Source organism: Zootoca vivipara, chromosome 7 (assembly GCF_963506605.1).
Source record: "Zootoca vivipara chromosome 7, rZooViv1.1, whole genome shotgun sequence".
NCBI classification, from domain to species: Eukaryota; Metazoa; Chordata; class Lepidosauria; order Squamata; family Lacertidae; genus Zootoca; species Zootoca vivipara.
The window spans coordinates 58631361-58637360 of NC_083282.1; the positions used below are offsets into that span (position 1 = coordinate 58631361).

The 6000-nt window shown below is 48.7% G+C and overlaps 1 protein-coding gene across 5 annotated transcripts in view; it reads right to left on the minus strand.

Annotated features, from left to right (window-relative positions):
• PLXNA2 (plexin A2) overlaps nt 1-5634 on the minus strand; it is a 417253-nt gene extending 411619 nt beyond the window's left edge. For all 5 annotated transcript variants that reach the window (XM_060277140.1, XM_035123148.2, XM_060277141.1 and 2 more), the window contains exon 1: nt 5137-5634. The gene's annotated coding sequence lies outside the window, so the exon portion shown is untranslated. The remainder of the gene's footprint in view (nt 1-5136) is intronic.
• Nucleotides 5635-6000: the final 366 nt, after the last annotated feature.

The following is a 6000-nucleotide window of genomic DNA, read 5'->3' on the forward strand; positions in this document are numbered from 1 at the left end:
ATCCAGAGCATTCTTAATCAGTGGCTCTGGGTTTTTTTTGTTTTTTGTTTTGCCAAGCTCAGGAGTCCTTGGCTTGCAGCGCCCTGGAGTTTATTTAGTGCAGTGTTGGGTCTTATGTCAAAATGGTATCAAGGAGAAGATGGATTGCAGGTCTGGCAGGAGCCATCTGCTTCAGAGAAGGAAGCTTATTTTAAATAAAATAAATAAACAAATCCAACAACTAACTCCAGCTCATGCCAAAGTGGTTTGACAGGGAGATTTCTTTTTCCTTTTTCTTACTTCCTCCCCACCCCCTTCCCTCCTTAACACTTCTGGATCTGAAAACGATGTCAGAAAGAAGAAAAATTGGAAGCACTTGCCTCACCTCCCCATCATTAACATACATTTGACCTTGGAGCAAAACTGATATGCTGGGCAGAGACAGAATGATTCTGCACACAAGCAGCTCTCCTTATTTGTCCATGTGTCCTCAGATCCATCTCTGGGAGATAAGAGGGTGAAGGGCCTCCACTGAAGAGACTGGGGAGGGTTCAACTGTTTCAGAAAACTTCCCCACAAAATGTTTGGCAGAGAAGAAGTCAGCACCTTCCCTCTCATCATAGGCTATATATAGCACAGGGGTGTGTAACCAGTGGTCCCTTCCAGACATTGCCACACTCCAGTTCCCATCATCCCTAACCATGGACCAGCTGGAGTTGGTGAAGCTTGGGAAAACATCTTACAGAGTTTGTTTTTTTAGCTGCATTGGATGAACTTGCCCATAAAACAAGTTACAGGGAACTAGGCAGAGGGCCTTCTCGGTAGTGGCGCCCACCCTGTGGAATGCCCTCTCACCAGAGGTCAAAGAGAATAACAACTACCAGACCTTTAGAAGGCATTTCAAGGCAGCCCTGTTTAGGGAAGCTTTTAATGTTTGATGGATTTCTGTATTTTAATGTTTTGTTGGAAGCCGCCCAGAGTGGCTAGGGGAACCTGGCCAGATGGGCGGGGTATTAATAAATTATTATTATTATTATTATTATTATTATTATTATTAAACATGTTAGGCAGCAGCCTGTACCTGCCAAGTAGAATACACTGCCTTGATCCTCTTTCTATTCTGATGTTATTATCATCGAAGCTTTCCAGAAACCTCTTTTCTAAGAATGAAGAACTTTCTTTCCTTTGCCTCAGCCTCTGAGGCTTTAGGTTTCACAGGCACTAATTTGGGGTCATGAGTAGGGGAGGGCTGGGAATACAAACCATATCAAGACAGAGCCCTGTTCTATGAAGGGATCCCTCACTGAGATCCCTCACATCAACAGGGCTCTTATTGGATAGGATGGACACTGTCATCAATAATGGTGGAACCCTGAGAAGCAGCCCCCTCTTCCTCTATTCATCCTTCTCTTCCTTTTGTAAGCGCCCTGGCCTGCCAGCCAAGCTGGTTAAGAGATTAACACTCTTAAAACCACATTTACTCTAATTAGCCATGAAATCTTTGTAACTAAGTGAAAAAATGTTTCCCTTGAGGGAGTTTTGTCCATTCACCACTGTTTGAATTGTGAGAAGGGGTGTGGGGAGGGAGAATACCAGGAAGGAGCAAAATAAAATAAAATAAAATAAAATAAGATCTAATGAATTAATAACAGAATGCCCAAGGGGGTAAGCAGGCTTTGGCTATCAAATACAGGCACCTTGGATGAAGGAAGGAGAGGGAAATGAGGGTGTGGGGGGCTTCTTTTGTAGGCTTCCCCCTCCTTCCCAGGCCTGGCTAAATGGATGGTTGTGAATTATTTCTAGTTAACAGACTGTAACACAATGCGTGGGTCTCTTTATGATTTGGTTAGTAGCTTGGCTAGCAATTCCTGGTTTTCCCATTTGTAGTGATGGACAGAAGTACATTGTACCCCCCGGCTATGCGTGTAGACAGCTGTGCACAGCTACATGAAGAGACAGCTGGGTGAGGGGGTAAAGCGTAAGAATGAAGGGCCCCGTGCTGAATTGTTTAAATATGATTTTTACCAAGGCAGAAAGGGGAGGGGTGGTGCTGAAAGGTTTGCAAAGCGGAAGGGGGAAGGGGGAGAGAACCTCGTTGCAACTTAGAGCCATAAATATTTCATATCAGCAGAATAAGGACGATTATATTCCTGCCAGCGCCTTTCTTGTGTATTTTAAACATGTCACCACCTTCCACTCTCTCTCCCTCTGTTTGTGTGTTTCTTGTAACGTGCCCATGAAATAAAGATTAGCTGAATAATCAAGAGCGTTTGTAAATGGGGGAAAGGGCCTGTCTCAAGAGTACCCACTGGCTCAGGCTGGAAGAAAGGTGGGGAGCTATCATCATCATCATCATCATCATCATCATCATCATCATCATCATTGCTGCTGCTGCTGCTGCTGCTGCTGCTGCTGCCATTATTCTTTTATGGATGCCTGACAGGCAAAGGAGTAAAATGTTCCAGGGACTAAATGGACACATCCCCACCAGTGTAGTTGCTTAGAATTAGATGGGCAGGTAAAATGGTGTTGGCAAAAAGTAGAGGATGTGAACTTTTAGCACACATTGATCCAGGGCAAGAGTTAAAGTGTGAGTGGAAACAACAGAGTAATACTTTATTGTTGCCAGTGGAGGATGGCAGCCTTTTGGACGCTACTGAGAAGATAGTCCTCTTTGGGAACAGTTGTGAAAGTGGGCAGAAACAGACAGTCATATGTACCTGCAGTTATGAAGTTCTGGGTTACCGGGTGTGTGGGTGGGAATCAGTCACATGAATAATTTTTCTTGGTGCACCAGAATACTACAGGGAGTTTTGGCTAAACATGCAAATTACTTGCACCATAGCTTTGTGGAGTTTTGCATGTTGGCATCCGAATGACTTCCCTAGAGTTGTTTCCAACTTTCTCAGCGCAAGTCCCAAAACACTGCAATGGAACATGAGGGATGCCTATAGCCTGAAAGTAGCAAAAAAGCTTTCTAAGCCTTCAAGAAACCTTGCAACTGAGCAGAAAGTTCTTCATTGCTCCTTTCAGCACAGGGGGTTTCAGATTACAGGAGACACCTCTGAAAAACCCTGTGGTCCCTGTGTCTCCACCGCAAAACCCATTCCAAATGCCATTTCCATTTTGCTGCACTGCAAGCCAATTTGTCCTTTATTAAATGTAATTTTGCCAAAGTCAGGGAAACATTTATTCTCTACCATCAGATTGATTGGAACTGCTGGATTTGTTTCTTTGTTTAAATTTTGTATTCTAGGAAATTTATATTCTTCAGCGGAGGAGTTCAGAAGATTAAAGGGTTAAAGAGAAGTGTCAGGCAGGGTTAGATCAGGGATGAGGTGTGTGTGTGTGTGTGTGTGTGTGAAGAGAGAAGGGAAGTGTCTATTACACTTTTGGAATCTGTTCAGATTCTGAAACAGATTCTGTTACCTGTTTCCACAGCACAAACCTCTTTTAAGTTGTGCTGGGATGGGGTGACTCAACAAATAAATACACTGAAAATAGTGATTCAGGGAATGGCGAATAAATAGGGGTTACTTTCATCTTCTTGCAGTGTGAGCACTGGGTCCATTGGAGCAAGGAATCACTTTTTTGCTATACCGTATGTTCAATTTCAAGACCCACACTCTGTACAAAACTTTCAACTGTATATTACTTCCCAAGTCTACACTGGTTGTTTTCATTCAGTTTTAACAGAATGATACCAAAACACTGTGTTTTAAAAAGTCAGCAGGTTCATGGAGGGAGTGAGGAGCTGGCCAAGGGGGATATCAAGGAAATTAAGTGTTGAAGGTATTGACATTGCAGGCTTTGAATGGCATTTGGTCTTTGCTGAATAGTTATATCAGTCTCCTGACCATAGAAAAAAGAAGTAGGTCATTGGTGAAACGATGTCATCAATGAGGCAGCCCAGTCAATGAGAGCTCATAACCCACAATCAGTCAGAGCTGCTAAAGTGACCCATTTTACTGACAAGTTACACAAATCCTGGGAGAATGTTTGTAAACAGGGGGGGGGCATTCACAGGGTAAGTTCCAATGCTGACCATACTCAGAGTAGACCTGTTGGAATGATTGGACATAACTTTAGTCCATTGGTTTCAATGGTCTACTAATTGGCTGTATCCTTTATTATTCCCTCACCTGCAGAATTCCCAAACCAAAGCAGATCCTATCTCTTTCCTTACCATGCAAACTCCTCCTCTGTTCTCTGTGGTTCCGTGGACTTCATCATCTAACTGGGAGTTATTGTAGCAGCTCTTAACAACCCACAGCCTCTAGAAACACGAAGTTTCGCAGTGGGCCACATTGCAAAAGAGGGTCCCAGAGAGGCTGGTACCCCCCATTATAATCTGGGCAAAGGAGGAATGCAAACCAGTGCAACAGACAGAAAAGCTTCAGCGGTGGGATATTCTATTAAGCAAGCAACTTTGGGTTTAGTGGGGATCACCATCTGCAGGGATTGAACCATGGATTCAAAGTCACACACACCCCCCAGAAGCTGCTGGGACACTGGGAGAGACGTTTCCAAAGGGAAATCGAAAACACTTCCAAGTCTCTCTCGGTGGGAACTTTCTTTGGGAGGGTGAACCTGTTTGCTTCTTCCAGCGCACTTGCCTCCGCCAATCGCGGGGCTGGCTTCCGGAAGGAGCAGCAGAATCCCGAAGAGATCGAGCCCGTTTGGAAGCAGCGATCCCAGAAATCTGGGAAGCGACCTCCTGCCGCCACCGGCGGGTTGAAGAACCGGCCCGAGGGGAGCGGGTCCAGAGAGGCACCTGTCTTGCGTCCCCACGGCTAGAAAGGCAAACTCCGAGCCACCGTTCCCGCCGAGGGAGAAGCGCCTCAACGGCTCGCAATCCTCTACATGCAGCAACAACCTGGGAGCGAGTCCCGCGGAAGTCCAAGGGGAGCAGGCACGGCGACTAGGATCGCGCTGTCAAGACTCAGAGAGGCGACACCTCCCCGCACCCCCCCCCGCCGGCGGGAAAGTGGCTGGTGAGCCACCACCATCATATTTAACACAAACCCGGCGAGAATCGATAAAGAAAGCAGACTGCCCTGCTGCGCTACGAAACGAACGAAAGGGCGGGCGCGGGAACCAGGTGCTGGCAGGAAAGGCGCGGGCTCCGCGGGCAGCTGCCCGCCTTCGCGGACTTACCCTGGCTCCGAAGGACTCTTTCGCCTAGCCTCTCCCCGGGCGCTCCCCGTCGCCCTCTCCCTGCTCGGAATTACGGCGAGGTAATCCACACACAGCCCGGCTTCATGAAACCCCCGGCGAGCCTGGCATGGATCTGTATTCCGAAAGTCGCGCGGCGGCTCCTCCTGCCTGACGGAGCCGCTTCCTGCCTGCCTGCCGCCCCTCCGGCACTCAGTCCGCGCGTCAGTCAGTCAGTCATTCCGCGGCAGCAGCCCGGAGCGCGCCTCTCCCGCTTGTTTGTGCCCAAGATGCGGTGCCCGAGGTTGCTTCCCGCTCGTCTGGCTGGCGGGGCTTGGCCACCTCAGGGATCCGTTCGGACTCCGGGCTGGCATCGACGAGCCCCGGCAGGCTTCCCCTTGGCGGCGGCTGGCTGGCTAGGGCTGCCTTGCCTCGCCTGCCTCACGCTGTCATTTCCTTCATGGATGTGGCTCGGCGTTTCCCTCTCGCTCCCGCCCACCCTCTCTCTCTCCCTCCCTCACGCTCGCTCACTCCGCGCACTTCGCTCTCGCTCGCTTTCTGCCAGTACCACAGGAGCTAGACTGGCACGGCGCTCCTTCTCCCTCCCTCCTCCCTCCCTCCATCACCAGCAGCCTGCCCGCGAAAGCCGGCCTCCTTGCATTACCATGGAGCTCATTAACATACAAGCACCGGGGATTAACCCTTCCCCAGCCAGCGCCCACAGATCCCAGGCCTGCCCCAATTTGCTGCAGTCTTTGGAACTCCCCCCACGCCCGGTTCTCTCTCCCTCTTCCTCTCTCTCCCTCTTTCTTTCTTCTCGGCAACGTCAGAGCAAAGCAAAATCAAGGAATCCGTCGGAGGGAGGGG